At 33.9% G+C, this 16,838-nt stretch overlaps 1 protein-coding gene across 1 annotated transcript in view; it reads right to left on the reverse strand.

The window, feature by feature from the left end:
• The window catches only part of adgrl2a (adhesion G protein-coupled receptor L2a), a 222,131-nt gene that overhangs the window by 169,543 nt on the left and 35,750 nt on the right, over positions 1 to 16,838 (reverse strand). The gene's annotated exons all lie outside the window — the stretch shown is intronic.

A 16,838-nucleotide genomic window follows, 5' to 3' on the forward strand; every position in this document is an offset into this window, starting at 1 on the left:
ACTATAAACAACCAAACAGCAGTATTTCTTATTTTTAACGGTCTGAGAACCAGCCCCTTCCAAACCCACGGAAAGAGCGGGTTCTCACAAGCTGATGTCACAAAGAGAGAACAGCCCCTTCCAGGAAGAGTCTGCACTGCTGGCACCACCTCCAAGATAACACACAAACACCCACTTTCTTAACGGAGTTAACAGTGCTCAGCTAAATGCTTTTATTGTAAGTGTGCAAAACTGTCTATCTTCCAGTTGTGTTTTGTCCCCCATAGCCTCGAACTTTGCAAAAGTGTTTGTTTTTCGTGGGTAAAATGAAGACACACTGCCGAGGCCGGCTCATAGGGCATAAAAATAACCGCAGCGTTTTTACGGTCTATGGACCAGCTCTAGGAAGACATCATGGACAGCACCTACAAGGAGCGAAAGGCGGAGCCTCAGAGGTCGAGGCATCTCCTTCCGGGTAGAAAAAGAGTTCAAAAAAATTACTCATATTTCATGAATAATGTGTTCTTTCCTGTGTCAAAGGTGATATATGATTATATGGTTGTAGTTTACTCTGAAAGGCTTAAGAAAAGCATGGTATAGGCACTTTAAGGTGTTTAAAACGCAATGATGATTGTGCTTTGTCCAGGATTTCCAGTGGTCTTTTATAGCCCAATTCAACAGATTGAAAACAGAAGAAACAGTAAATGATCAACCGGGGATGTAATACCATAACATGGTATTTCTTCAAAATGTTAAAAATTATTAGAATGTATAGTTTTAATAATGTTTATTATAACTAGAATTTTGAAAAATTCTGAGCCCAATAAAACTCAGAAGTATTTTAATTTTTCAACATTTTGTAATTCCTCTCCTTTTAAGTAAACTTTTGCTGGAGCCAGGTCAAATGTTTTTATAGAAAGGTTTTTTTTTAGATTCACAAAAGGATAATATGAGTCAATGAACCTTCTCTGAAGATCATTTAAGCATCTGAAAGTTATTGAATGCTTTATTACAGTGTTTGAAAAGTACGGTGTCATCAGCTTACAGAATGATGTCTACATTTTTCCATATACTTGGCAAATCATTGACAAAATGAAAATAGTCGCGGCCCCCAAGATTGATCCTTGAGGGACTCCGACTGGAAACTGAGGCAAGGTAACTAGGTGTCATACCAGTCTTTGAGAAGAAGAATCTCCTCAGGGTTTGTTAGAAAGTTTGTTTTCTTCATGTTACATCATTTAAATATCTTTATGAAGAATAAAGTTTAGCCTGAGATAGTTCAAGGTTGAATTGTTCCCTTTTGCATCTGGTTAACATCTGAAGGTTGTGGATAACTTTTAGAGCTTCACAGAGTTTTCTTTTTGTAACTAAACTTAAAACAAGTTTGAAAGACCATATGCGAGTGTGCTGACATCTTTCAAATATTTCAGACTTTTGTAACATACTGCAATAATAACTCTGAGGAAGAGTAAGAGTCTATTTTTTTTCTTCTCGCATTACTTCTGTGCTGTTCGTGATGGACGGAGCTTCTTCTCACAATATAATAAATTCAACAAAAGGACAGATGAACTCTCCAACTCTTCATTGACCTCACTCAGGAAATATTGTAGCGTGTTCACCTCCAAACACATCTTTATGTGATCTCCCTGCAGACTATTTGTTGTCAGTTTAGGGGTACTGTTCCTGACATCTGTCTTACAGACTCGTCAACCAAAACAGTATTCTTGACGTATAGGGAATGAAGTGAAATCAGGAATGCTTTGCAGCTGCAGAGCATTTAGTGTGATGATTGAAACAGTCCGCTCTGCCTCACTAATGAACATGTCTTTGCTACATTTACAAAAATTTGGGAAGAAATAAAAATTTTCTCTGTTATATTTATAAAATGTATAAATTTGCTATGAGTTAGCGGATGCAATGGTCTTATTGTAGCTGTTTTAACATAAGGAAGAGAGAAAATTGTTGACAAAAAGAGCTCAGTATTGCACAATTTAAAAGCAGGAAAATTCAATGTCATATCAACCTTAGTACAAAAAAAATATTAGCATTGTATTAAAACATCAGTTTTAAGAACATAACTGGAATAGATGTTTAAAGCATTGTTTTAATATGAAAGAGTCTGTTGCTTTTGTGTTGAATTGTATTTCCTAGCAAATCTTTGCACATGATTTCAGTTTGTTGCAGCAATAATGTCCTTATCCTACAATGGTCAAGATTATTATTGTTTTTAACTGTGTAAATGAATAATGGAGGGTGACATGGGGGAAACATTTTCACTTCCTTCTCACAATTGGTTTAAAAGCAAAAAAACTAGAAACAAACAAAAGTATGAAGCAACTGCTAAGTGACATGCTGGCCCTCTCCCAATACTCCACACTGTAAAACGTTTTTTATGAATCTCATCAACTGATTTTTTTCAGAAATTGAAAACAAGTTTACTGAAATGAAGGCGTGTCTTTTTGATTGATAATACCCGGTTGAACTGTCAGCTTTAGATCAGGCTTACAGCGCATATTAAAACAATTGGTGTTCATTCTTTTCCTGCCAATTTGAATTTCAGTTACAAAAGTATTAACTATAATGATGATGACATACTCTAGAAAAACTGGCTTCAAATAAAGCATATACAAAGCAGTGGCAACAGGGTTTGTCCTTTTCTCATAGAACAAAAGCCGTTAGCAGTATAACTACTTGCTCCTAAACTCTGTTTTTTTATTTACCATAGAGCCCAGAAATATGACAGAGTTGAAAAGAAACATTGAGGCATTCTGAGAAAAACACAGTAGAGCGGAAACAAGGGGTTAGACAGGCTGTGTGAAAGAGGCTTTATTATTATTTACTCCTTCATTCACTATATGCTCAGCTTGCTTGTCTTTTGTCAGTTCCCCCCCAGTTTGAGTCTGTTGACTTTATAAGCGCAGTCGTCTCCATCCATCCGCCGTCCTGCACTCCGCTCCTAATCTCCACAGGAAAAAACTGAATGATCGAGTCTATATTGTAGCCGCATACATTTCTGGACATCCAGAATGTATGTTTTCATCTGTAAATCAGCACTTTCTGTGTTATTAATGCTTGATGTATGGATGATTTTTATTGCTTTTGCAAGACCTTTGAATATTTTGAGTTGGTGACTGACTATTGGCTGCTGAGCCGCAGAGGAGATGTCAAAAGAACTCTGAGCTGTCACTGAAGCTTCCCGTGACAGAAGGAAATGTCCAATATTCATAATAAATAGCACTAAAATAGATTTATCTGTCTTATTATCATATAAACATTAAAATTATTTTTTCCATTTCTATGTTTTAGAATAATGTACATATTATGTGCAGCGTGCTTTGCTAAAATCAAAGTTAGAAGGGAGAGTCACTCCAGAAAAGCTTTCTGAAGCTGTCAAAATGTGAAACTCAGTGAACCGAGCCGAGTCCTTTCCATAGTCCTGGATTGATGAAGATGTGAGGGAAAGGAAGAAGTTATTTATGGAGAGAAAATAGACTCAACTGGACGCAACTTTTGATTTGTGAGTCCATCATTCGTGACTTGTAACACCTACTATGTATTTTGTGCATAAGTACAAAAATTATTTTATTAAAAAAATACAATTTACACAGATTACAACAGCTTGAAATTAACTATGCCAGTGATCTGCAACCTTTAACATCTAAAGAGCCATTAAGGTCTATTTATCTCTGATCACAACCCAGTAGAAGCCACAAAGTTTGACTTCACCCTGAAGACAAATAAGACACATTATTATAATTATAATAAATAGAAGTGAACTATTGTTTTTTTTAACGTAAAAAAATTAAAAATATTCTTTTTTTTTTTAAATAGAAAAGTTAAAAAGTTTTGACAAAGATTCACATGACTTCCTATCAAAATAAAAGACTTTCTGTGTCATACAGAATTGTGTCAAAACAGCAAATATAGCAGTAGGTATTGTGATTAAAAAAAAATGCACAGTTTAATTTACCATTATTGGTGGATCTCAGCTAAAATCTGTAAATTTAACTAAAATTTAGCAAAGTTTATATAAATATTTGAACCATATGTTACATTTCAAATCATTGAAGTTTGTTGAATAATAGACAGTCCACCTTAAGTTCCAGTATGAATTCTGGTTGTGCTTTCTGTGCTATACAAAAAACAGTCAAAATGTTCAACTTTAGCAAACTACAAACTTAAATCGCTTGAGGGGATGCTGGAGAATTATGGGTAGTTATTTTGGAGTAGGGCTGGGGATCGTTACTTAGGTGGCGATCCGATTTGATTGACGAATCAAGCTCAATGATTCACAAATCTAATCACTTTTCTTATTGTTCTATGAAAATTATATGTATTAAATCACCATCATTTACGCCTTAATTTATTAAAGGAGATCAGTATCAACAAAATTGATGAACACACAAATATTTAGATGTAAAGAAATGGTGTTTGTCAATTTAATTTTTTTTTTTTTTGGTCAACCTTCTGGTTAAATTCAACAGTAACATAAACAACAAAAAAGCATAAACATATTCTGCATTTCAGAGCATTAAATACATCGTTCCTGAGTAATATTTTACTACATCTACTATATTTATAATCAGCGGTCTTGGAAGTTGCGAATATTCGTACTTGAATTTTCGAGAGTAGATCACGACTATCCGAGCACTCAGAAACTTGTCACAGCCCTAGTTAGGAGCCTAAACTGTTTATAAATGAGTTCAGTAAAGTTTAACTTATCTGACTGATTTGTTTTGTTAAATGTGGTAAAAAGTCCGAAAAATATTCTATTTTAAAATCAAAAACATGAATTGATTCTTCAATTTAAGAACTACAAAAGACAGATCGAAGGGTAAAATATATGGCTCCAGAGCCGCAGGTTGCAGACTACAAGCACAAATCTGTAAAAATGACACACAAATAGTTTGTTACGCACACACAAAACCACAATAACACACAAAATTCCTCCGTAAGTGATGCGTTTAAATGCTGCAAGAATGCTGGGTAATCAGAGTTTTCTGATATTAATGTGAATAAGGTGAAACTGGACATTTTCCCTTTATTTTATTATTATTTTTTTTTTTATTGATAATTTGTGTACTTCTGCACAAATATATATTGTAGGAGTTACAAATCAAGAATTACGCACACACAAACTGATACTATTTTCTCTCCATATTTATTACAATTTAGTTGAAAAGGCAAAACATGAACACTAATCCAGATTAATTTTATATCAGTAAATATCAAATACACACTATGTTTGTGCACTTTCCTAAAACCTCCCTGTATGAACAACTTAGCAGAGTAAAACTGAATCTGTTTTTACAGGTGTGAATGTAAAGAAGCTTCTAGGCCGTTTATTTGCCGTTCTTCTTTTTCTCTGTCGGCTGCAGCACCATCACTGTCATTTACAACGCTCTGCTCGCTGACCTAGAAATGGTACACAGAAAATGTGGTGTAGTTCACAAAGGGCAGCTGCATGACTAGCCCTCTAGCACCAAATCTCTCCCACTGCTCTGATGATAATTACATCAAATAGCAGGACACTGGATGGAACTCAAAGGGAGAAGGAGAAGCTGAGAAACTGCAAGAAGGTGGTAAAGTGGAGTCAGGGCGGATGAGGAGTTGGGGCGAAGTTGAAAAAGTTGGCTTTCAACAATAAATGCACCACTTTAACGGTTTTAAAGAAAAATAATGTGCTTTTTGGGAGAAATCGCAAGAAGGTTTAATGATTCATTTAAAAGTTCCTCAATCCAGTTTCCACAAACATGGGATGATTATATCGCCTGAATCTAAGTAAAGGTGCATTTCATATTTAATGTTGTCTTGTTTTGTTCCGACTGGCCCTACAACTATTTGCAGGGAAGCTGTGGTTGCACACGGACTGGCACATTTATCTTGGAGACAGCTTTCTAAACTTCATTGTTTCCTGGGCCAATAATCCCACAGTCCTCTGTGTAAACACACCCAGACCAGTCATTGGAGGAAGCCGCTTCAGGAACACGTGACCATTTGAGGCTGCACTGACACACCGTCTTTAAATACTCAAAGGGATGACAATTATTAAACAAGATATTGGCTATCAGGGCTAAATTATTAAATGAAAAACTAAGGAATGGATGGTTTACTTAGATTACACTGAAAAAGTGAAGCTCTGTAATTTGGTACATTTAAAATTATTAGTTTGCATCACATAACATGTTTTTTTTTTCAACTTAAACATTAAATTTGATCAAAATTAATATTTTTTTAATGTAAAAAATTACAGAGCTTTTGTTAATTGATCCAACCTTTTGCTTTTTACAGTGTACTTTACACACTAAATAACTTTTTTTTAAAATAATATATTTTTAAGCTAATTTTCTACCATTCTTTCAAGTTTATTTTTTTTTAATTTACACATTTTGCATTTATTAAAAAAAAAAGGAAAAGAATTCAAATTGTAAACTAACTCGCTCGTAGTATCTAAAAAATATATGTAATTAAATAAATGTAAACAGATGTTTTTTTATCTTTTTACTTTAATGTTGGACTATACATTTTTATTTTGATTTTTCTAAGCATTAGCTTTAAACTAGCAAGAATATGTTGTAAAACGTTGGATGTAACAGTGAGATCATTTGTCTTCACTTTCTAAGAAGGATGAACAATCTTGTTGCCTTGGAATTAAACACTAAGCTAATTTAATTTGTTAAAGCTAACAGCCTAAACTGTTTTATTCTATTTTTACTCTTTAAACTTTGAAAGTGATACTGGATGGAACATTCAAAGCCTAACCCAGAGGCCAGCTCAATTTTTTGGTCCCTTTTAATCTCCTTTTCCACATTCATTACATTTCTGTAATCTGATGGTACTTAATGTGGTGCTTTTATTCTTAAACAAGCATTCCAGTCACTCTTTTGCTAGGAAGGCTTTATCAAAGCGGGCTCAGTGATAATCACGTATCACTTTCAGCTCACCTTATAATTGCTGATTGACTTATGGTTGTGCTTTAGAGGAATCTGAGAACCTTTCTCCAGTTTTCTCACCCGTCCGTGAAGGAACACCAATACTCCACGCGTCTGTAGTTCTCTCTCATTAGTTTGATCTTTGCCGAGTTCAGAAAATAGAAAGTATTTTGCCAGAGACACACAAATGAAGGTCCATCCACATAAAACTTTTTTTATTTAGAAGTATTTTTTTAAAACAAAATATTGCTACAAAAATGTAAAAAGCACACTCGGAACATTTGTGTCACACATCTCTTGATGTAATCGAAAAATCGACAAGAATCTTATGGCTTTGTTGCAATTCAAGCTTTCTTCTCGTAAATGATGAGCAAATCTGTATGCGGCACAAATGTGGCCCACAAAATAAATAAATAAATTAAGATCGTAGGCTGCTCGGTGAGGCCGTACACCAAAAACGTTCATGCACAATTTTTCTATGGGTATGCTGCATGTGGCAGGTCACCGTGAACACGTAAGGGTTGGTAAGGGTGAAATAGATGAGATTCTGATGTTTTTCAACCCTTGAAACCTGCACACTGTGCAAGGAGTATATACAGTATATCTATGTTAAAAATTAGGAAATAAAAAAAAATAGGAAAATTAGGAAAAAAAGCGTAGTTTGTGTGGGCATCCTTCAGGCAGCGATCGGTAAGGAGCCAGTAGACGCACCTCACTAGATCTAATATTTTTAGACTTTTTGGGACTACATTTGTTGTAGTAGAATTTGATTTCTAAAATAAATTTTAAGAAACCGGAAGTTTAAAAATGCCAACTTTGGCCCCGTTTGGTCCGGTCCGTGAAAATATCGCCTAAATTAAACCAGTCGGGGGCCAGGAAAAGATTGGGGATCACCGGTATAAGGGCACTGTGTAACAGCATCTCCTGTACGTCCTAAGTGTGAGTGACCTACATTAGCCTTACTAATACTTCACGATACACTTACTACATGCACATCTAGTTTCACGATCTCTCTTACGGCCACACAGAACTGCAAGATACACCTGTGGTCCCTGTAAGATGCAACCGCTCCTCCCCATGACTTTCTACAAAAAACTGAGATCATCCCCACAAACAGGTGCATGTGACGAATGAATTACATGTACAAAAACAATACCTACAATAATACCTGTTAAATGACTCCTGATAAACAATTACTAACAAGTATGCATGTTCCATCCATTCATCTATTTTATCACCCGTTATTATCCCTACTGGAGTCTGTCCCAACTACTGTTGGGCGAAGGTGGGATACACCCTGGAAAAGCAGGAACACTTACATCTAGGTTCATTTTTTTCATCCGAGATTCATCTGCATTGGAGCCCTAGAAGACTTCAGATTACTTCTTCCAGGTAATTACACCCTCCGAGACTTTTTTAAAATCAGTTGGAGTCACTAAGAAGTATTTAGTGGAATTACGTTCTCTTTAAGCAATTTGAGAATGAATAGGAAGTTTATCTTAAGCACGTTTGGTTATTGTCTCCACGTCGGCGCTCCTTCAGGCAGCCTAATGGGTCCCTATCTGCAGCAGAGGATCCACTTAAACTCAGCCAGAGCCAAGAATTGGGTCTTCTGCGAGAAGAATGTCTGGCCGTCTTCCCGTGTCATGCAGGGGTGCTGATGGCCTGATAAAGGCTTTGCCGACGTGATTCTTCCCTTCCTGTGACGATGCTGATCAGTCGGAAGTTATGGAGACAGAGTTTTCCTTCTTCTTTTTAGCTTGGGATGTAAAAGGACATCAAGGATAATTGTGACAAGTTGCAAAGCCCGTGCACGGGTCAGGTTTCAGAAGGGGGCAGGGGCTACTTCCTGGCAACAAACAACCCATGCAGTGAAGAATTTAAATCCATTTCGGCATCCTTAACGCTATCAAGCAACTTTTTCCCTCGAGACTTCTGCACTTATCTGTCTCCTCTTGTGAGCCGCTACACCAGGCTGTCTCTGACGTTTGTTTGCTGATCAAACAAGCTCAAGAGTATCCAATCAAGACTCACAAAAGTTTAAGGAAACAGAACTACTCTAAAGACACGATACAAGTTTTAATTTAAAAAGAAGTTGATTTTGAAAAGGTTTTCTTGGTAAAAACTAACTTTCATAGGACAGTATTGATAGTTATTAGTCAGTTGAAAGCAAATGAATCTGTGATGACTCAAATCCGAGCAGATTTTTCCCAAAAGTTGGATTTCCACTACTAGTCATACATGTACACAACATTTAAAACCCCGCTCTGATGAAAATGGTGTTTTTAACGTGTTCTTGGGACATTATTTTCTCATAATGGAGGACATTTGTTAAGAAAATTAATCTTAAAATTGCATTTCTGAGGAATTCTTTATGAAAATCGTTGTGAATTAGAAGAAAAAAAATCCAGTTTGGAAAAAGATCCGTCACAAAAAAAATAAATAAATAAATAAATAATGCAGCAAGACATAATATAAAATATGTAAAATATAGAAAAAAATATATACAGAGAGTAGTGCAATATAAGGATATAGAAAAAAATAAATGTCAGTAATAATATCAAGAAATATGTGCAGATATGTACATGATAGATGTGCAAAAAAGCTTGGAGGTAGGTAGTATGAGTATTTAAATAAACAAATATATACATAAACAATATACACATATATAAACATAAACACATGCAGACAAATAGATCCATGTTCGTCTTCGTTTTCTGAGGTGGCTCAAAACTCTTTTTACTCCCTTTTTTTGTTGCACCACTACTGTTAGTTTGGGGTTGCGAGGGGAAGAGTTTAAACAAAAGGGATGATGGGTAATCGAGGCACCAACTAAAACTCAGAGATGAATTTTTAATAACTACTGCCGCTCTACAGAAACTGTCTTAGCAGAGTTCCTAAGACCTATTAAGACTTATTTTCAATTTTATGCATTTATTCCCATTTTATGATCAAAATTGGAGCTTTTTATTTTGTTGTTTGTGTTGGATGCTTTAGCGCACTTATTTGAAAAAAAAAAATATATATATATGTATTTAATTTTCGACAAAGAAATGTGAAATGTTTTAAACAGCACTATTTTTAAAGCCCAGATGTCAAAATTCAAGACTTTGTTTAGGGCTTTTTAAGGTATTATTTCCAAATTCATAAAGACTTTTACAGAATCCTGCTTAGGAAACGACACAGGTTTTTGGCTAAAAATTGGCTAATTATGAATAAAAGACCGCTGAATGTTTTTAAAATAGATCAAAAGATGATTGGAGTGAAACTTTAAATATTTCTGCACTTTTCGTTATAAACTTAATCTGTGCAGCCTTTGTTTAAGATGTCAAAAAGATATCACACACACTGATTCTTTTGTCTATAAATAACTTTTTTTTCTCCAGATTCACTTTCTTTTTAATTACAAATTGTCTTAGAAAATCTCAATTCAACTTTCCCACATTAATTTGTTAACTACCACAGTTTATAAGTTTATTTGAAGCAGAATACTCTCAGAGCGGAACTACAATAATGACCTGGCCTGCGGCCCAACACAGAAGAGGTGAAAGCAATTTTACACTTCCCCCACAGAGACCCCCAATGTAATTTGAATATTCCTGTGTGTCTTGTTTTTTTTTTTCTTTTTTAGTATCCTCTGGCCCATTTATAAAAAGGCACAGGGAGATTTGCGAGAGGAAAAAAGAAAGCGGTATGTAGATCTTGATCATATTGAAAGTGTGCCTCTTTTTTTCTGAATTTATTATTTTTTTAAACAAAAACCTTGAGAAGGAGGTGAAATGAATGACAACTTTTTTTTTTTTTTATAAAAAGAAAAAAAAATGAAGATTAATATTAAAGATATGAAAAGAATAACAGCATAAATCTTAACCTTACTTCAGAAAAAGGACATTCTCTTTTTCACTTGTATTTTGCTTCCTTGAATGAACCAGATCATGTGAAAGAAGTGGAGTTTCAAAAAGAAAATGCTAAATGCTTGACCTTTAAACAGAGCTTTTCCACCTCATGCAGGTAATTTCAGTACATATTCCTCCAGTTGTGAGTCAATCTCCTCCTTCAGGAGTTTATACTAAAACCCTAGAATTTTGACGAGTAGTTAAACCTTAAAACTACAAATTTGTATCGTCACTTTTAGCTGACTCAAATCCCTTCATTATATTTCTGCAGGAACTTTTATTGTTTGTGTATATAATTTTGTTCATTTATTCTCGGTGCGCCACATTTTTCATGATGAATGTCTATCTGGTTGGGAACAGAATCAGGAGATGATGTGAACTTACTGCAAAAATAATCAACAATTAAGTCTTTAAAATTGAAGCTTTAGCTCCGGTGATTATAGTAAATCTTCCACTTTAATGCAATCAATAGAAATCATATGATACATAAAAACATAAAGAGAATCAGATCAAACTAGATTAAAAGTGTACAATGAAATGCTCATAAAGTGATATTCTTAATCACAAACAATACATTAAAATGAATACATGGAATGTGGTGGAATAAAAGAAAAAGAAAAAAAGTACTAAAATACAAGTTAAAAAAGTAAGTTTTAAGAGAAGACTTAAAAACAGGCAATGATGAAGACTAACATGAATTGGAAGATCTTTGTAAAGTTTTGGAGCTGCTGCATCAAAGGCACGTGTTCGTGGATTTCTCTAGGAGGTAGATTGTAATGTTGGGTTTACGTGATCACATTTTTTTTGTGGTTAAAAAGTTTTCAATCAAACAAAAGTTGCAAAAATATCTGAAAATTAACAAAGTAACGTTAAAAACAAAGTTAAATAAAGCATGATGGTGAAAAGCAAAAAAGAAAGTTAGTATTATTTGATTTACTACATATTCCAATGTGAACAGACTGGATTACATCTTAAAGAACTGAAATTTGTCAAAGAGTCATTCACTGTCAATTCTGACAATCTATTAATCCAAAATACAAAAGTAAGAAATAAAAGTCTTGAGCAAAAAGGTCCCAAAACATAAGAGTTTATTGATTATAATAGAAAGCAGCTTTTTAAGCTTTCCTAATTTGTAAATATTCACTTTAATCTCTAATAAACTCATTTAATGCTTTCACTGTGGACCCAGGGAATCAAAGACAACATTTAGTTTTTTTAAATAGACCTGGTTAAAAGCAGAGGTCAGAGAGAGAGTGAGAGGAAACTCTCAAGGGCTGTAACCTCCATTTTCTGTGTGGGTGGGCTCAGTGTGGTCTTTAGAGAACATGGAAAAAAGAAAAGTCAGTGTTCAGGGGAAAGCTTTACAGCTGGGAAGAAATGGATGAAACTACATTAATTTGTTAAAATAAAAATACTGAAATGATGAACACCCTGAAAAAACAATAAAAAAACAGATGAAGAATTCAGTATTAATAATAATAATAACACTTTATATATAAAGCACTTACATTGCCCAAAGTTCTGTACAATGATAAAAACATATAAATAAAAGATAAATTATATTAAAAGTGTACAAGGAAATGCTTATAAAGTTTATTAATTGTGTGAATGCTTGTTAAGCATTCACACAATTAATATTCTCCTGCTCCTTTCGGTATGTTTTTTGGAACAAAAACTTAAACACACTTTCAGCGATTTCAGCAATCTTGGTATGAAAACGTTCAGCTTGTTCAGGGCTTTTATTTTTCTTATTCAGAAACTAAACAGCTTTTGAAATATTGAGCAAAATGTGCCCCCTAGGAAATGAAGGAGAAAGTCTTCACATTCCAAATTTTTAGGTAGATTAGCAACAAGCCTTTAAATATATTCATGGGCTTTGTTTTAATCTTTACAGTAACTTTAAAAAAATGGAGCTAATTGAGTTTATTGATGATTTTTATCCAGTTTTGGAGTTTAGTTAGTAAGTAAGCAATGTGCGAGCTTCTGTTTTTTGGCTATCTACTGAAGTCTTTTATGCAAATTTAGAGTTTAGCTCATATTTAAGCAACATGCTAAAGTTGTTGGCTAATATGTGTCCGGGGGGTTTTAAGGCTAATTCAGAGTTTAGCTTCTATTTAAGCAACAGGGTAACTTTTTTGACTAATTTAGTTTACTAAGTATTTTTTGTCTATTTTTTGTCTATTTTGGAGTTTAGCTACTTTTAAACCAACAAGCTAGCTTTTGATCTACTAAGGTTTTTTAGGTTTATTTTGGTTATTGATAAGTTTAAGGCAGTTTTGGAGTTTAGCTAGTAAATAAGCAATGTGCTAGCTTCTTCCTTTGGCTAATTTGTTATCTACTGAAGTTTTTTTATGCTAATTAGGAGTTTAGCTCATATTTAAGCAACATGCTAAAGTTGTTGGCTAACTTGTGTCCTGGGGGTTTTCAGAGTTTAGCTTCTATTCAAGCAACAGGCTAACATTTTTGACAAATTCATAAGGAATTTTTGTCCATTTTGGAGTTTAGCTAGTTTTAAACCAACAAGCTAGCTTTTGATGCTAATTTGGAATCCACTAAGGTTTTTTGGGCTAGTTTAGTTTATTGATAAGTTTTGGAGTAGCTAGTAAATAAGCAATATGCTAGCTTCTTTTTTTGTCTAATTTGTTATCTACTGAAGTTTTTTATGCTAATTTTGAGTTTAGCTCATATTTAAGCAAAATTCTAAAGTTGTTGGCTAATTTGTTATGTCCTGGAGGTTTTAAGGCTAATTCAGAGTTTAGCTTCTATTTAAGCAACAGGCTAACATTTTTGACTAATTTAGTTTACTAAGGAATTTTTGGCTATTTTGGAGTTTAGCTATCAACCAACAAGCTAGCTTTTGAGGCTAATTTGGAATCTACTGAGGTTTTTGAGCTAATTTTGGGTCTAGCTCATATTTAAGCAACAAATTATTAAAAAAAAAAAAAAAACTGGCATGTATTAGGGATTTTTTAGCAATTTTACTACATTTTTTTCAGAAATTGAAGCCAACTTCATTGCCCTTTCAAAGTTCTTCAATTAAATTTCAATTCATTTAGCATTAACATTTTGCAAATAGCTTTTGCATTTTCAGCAAATCCCTTAAGCAATTACAGTAAATTGTGTCACAATTTTTAGCAAAGAGCATCTTCAGTGACTACTTTCAACAAAACCCATTCACACTTGCATTATCGCAGGTAATGGAACTTTTCTAGTTTATTTTATTATTAAATTAAGGTAAAACTACGGCCCACCAACGGATCAACTGATGAACGAAAATGGAAAAAATAAAAGAGCGAAAACACTGACATTATTAAATGATTTGACATTTTTAGGCGTGTTAAAAAAGATGAAAATAGCCGTTTCCATCCCATGTCTTAACTTGCTGACATTAAGGCTGAATATTTTAAAAAGAGCATGTCCGTGTCCAACAACAGCAAACGCATTTCTTTGCTGCCATAGAATATCTTAAGCAAAACAGATGGGAGCGAATCCACAGGTCATGTTGTCGTATCACAAATGGACTTATGGTGCAGCCGTATGCTGAGCTCTTCAGAGATTATAAACCGTGTGCGGTGGAAGATGAATGTGAGCTTTTCTTGTAATCTGAAGTTCTCAACGTCTTGTGGAAGTATTATGAACAGACCGACGATAAGCACAACCCCGAAACCTGTGAGGAGGCTGAGCTACCATACACTTTATGTGGGTCTTTATGTTTTCATCAAATTAAAATGTCAACGTTTAATATCAACATTTGTCTTATAATATATATGTTACAGTAAGAAAAAAAAAAATATGTGTAGTGCAGTATTATACATTTTTGAATTAGAACTATTTGAATTTTATGTATGCAATCTAGTTTTGCTTGTAGACAAATAATTGTATTTACTGATTTTACAAATTTAGTGATTTATTGATATTGCACTTTTGAGTTTTTTATTTTTAGAAATGTGCCCAATCCTGTTACATTTAAACATCATATTTCTCTCCAACTGCGGTTCAGGATTTAATCTTAGTCTACATATATTCTAAATCTCTTTTAGAGGATTACTATGTAATCTGGTGGAGACAAGGAAAAGTCTATAGAATTAATCCAGAAGTAATCCAAACATATTGTGATGAAATTTGACTAAGTGTTAAGACATACATTGAATTAAACAGAAAAAGAATGCAAGTCAGTTTTGTCATATAGACTTTTTTTTCAATGTATTCTTAATATAAATGGTTTTTGGCATTTTTTATAGCTTTTGTTTAATAGTGTGTAAGCAAAAGCTGTTTTGTTTTTGTTACCCATGTTAACTTGGTGCCTCCTTATCTGTTGAACAGACCCAAAGCTGTATGGAGATGCTGCTATAAAAGAAGTACATTAGGTTTGGTTGCAGTGGGGATAGGTGATACTGACACTTTCAAGCAAAGACTGATCACGTGTTTTTACTGAGATTTCATTTCTTTTCCCCCAGTTTTTCCCAACAGTCCAAAACCCGGCAACCTGCGCCGACTGGAAGAACTAAACTGTCTGCAAACGTGAACATATCCTCCCTCTGGGGTTGGTCCTTTGATAAACACTGGATTTTTTTTCCTTATCTTTTTTCCACCACCACATCAAAATAGGAAGAAAAAACAAGTGAAACAGGTGTAAATTTAGCTTTTTATGGCCACCTTTTTGTAAAACAAAACCTTTATTTGAGATTTTTTGCTTATTTGGGTGCAGAGTTAATAGAATGATCCACATTTTCAAAAAAAGATGCAAAATAGGTTTATGAAAACAGTTAAAAAAGACAATTTATTGTTTAAGAAATATAAATAAACCTTAAAATGTAAATTCTGTATTTTTTTTTAAATATTTGGTCCATTTCTGGAACAAATTTCAGTATCCAAGATAAATTTTGTACAATTAAATAAAGAGAAGAATAAAATGTAGCTTGTATGGTATTAAATTTAAGCCAAAAATTATGCAAGTGTAACTAGACTCCTGCACTGGAGCGGAACTGTCACCTTACCCATAAAACCCGGCGATAATGTGCACAAAACGGCTCTGCAACGAGAAAGCAGACGCATGAAAATGTAAATACACTTCAGCGGTCTACGCCTGTCCCTACCTCGTCTACTCTAGATAGAAATTTTAATCCAGCAGTCTTTAAAGGGTGTTTTTGACAAAGAGGAGTCAATACTTCCCGTGATTGGCTGATTCTGGTGTCAGTCTCGCTGCTGCTTGAATTTGGTAAATGTTATAAGCCCTGACAGAAGCGTTGCTGTGTCAGACTTGCTACATCACGTTTGGTTGGAAACTGTTAGGATAGAAATAGGTGGTATAGATATGTCTGCATCTATGTGGCAGCTGAGCAGCTACATGCTTGAAGAGAGATTCAAAGAGCTAAAACATTTGGTGTAAAATTGAACAATAATAAAAAAAAAAAATGCTGTCGTAGTGACTTTCTTAAACAAGTAGATTCTGTTTTTTTTCTGTGTTGTCCAGTATACTGTATTTACATCCCAATATGTAAATGTTCAAACCAAAGAGATCGAGTAGAGTTGGTCAATGAAAATAAAAATCACTACAAAAGATTTACTAGTATTCATTGTAATTTATTTCTTATTGATTCAACAAGAGTGTGTCCTGTACATTTTACTTTCTTATTTTTTTTCTTAATCCTGATGGTTCTTCCTCGTGTTTTTATGGGCGACTGTAAGTGGAGTCATTTTAACTGCTGTTTCAAACTGTTGCTTTAGTTTTTTTGAGCTTCTATTTTTATTAATATTTCAAAACATCGATTCATTGTCTGAGTTTAATGAACAAAGTTGAAGTTGATTGTCACACATTACTTTTTAAAACAGTTTTTCATTCTAATTGACAAGTTTTTAAGGGTGTAGGAAAATTTGATGATATATCGTAATTTTTGCTTGGTGATACTTGTATCTATTTAAAATGTTGACATGACGATAATAATTAATTATTTATGAGAGTCCTTCATTGTCCTACTTTTGTTTTCTAGCTAAGCGTCTGACTGTCTTTTTTTTTTTTATTTGGTCTGTT

This window comes from Oryzias melastigma, linkage group LG4 (assembly GCF_002922805.2).
Source record: "Oryzias melastigma strain HK-1 linkage group LG4, ASM292280v2, whole genome shotgun sequence".
Classification (NCBI taxonomy): Eukaryota; Metazoa; Chordata; class Actinopteri; order Beloniformes; family Adrianichthyidae; genus Oryzias; species Oryzias melastigma.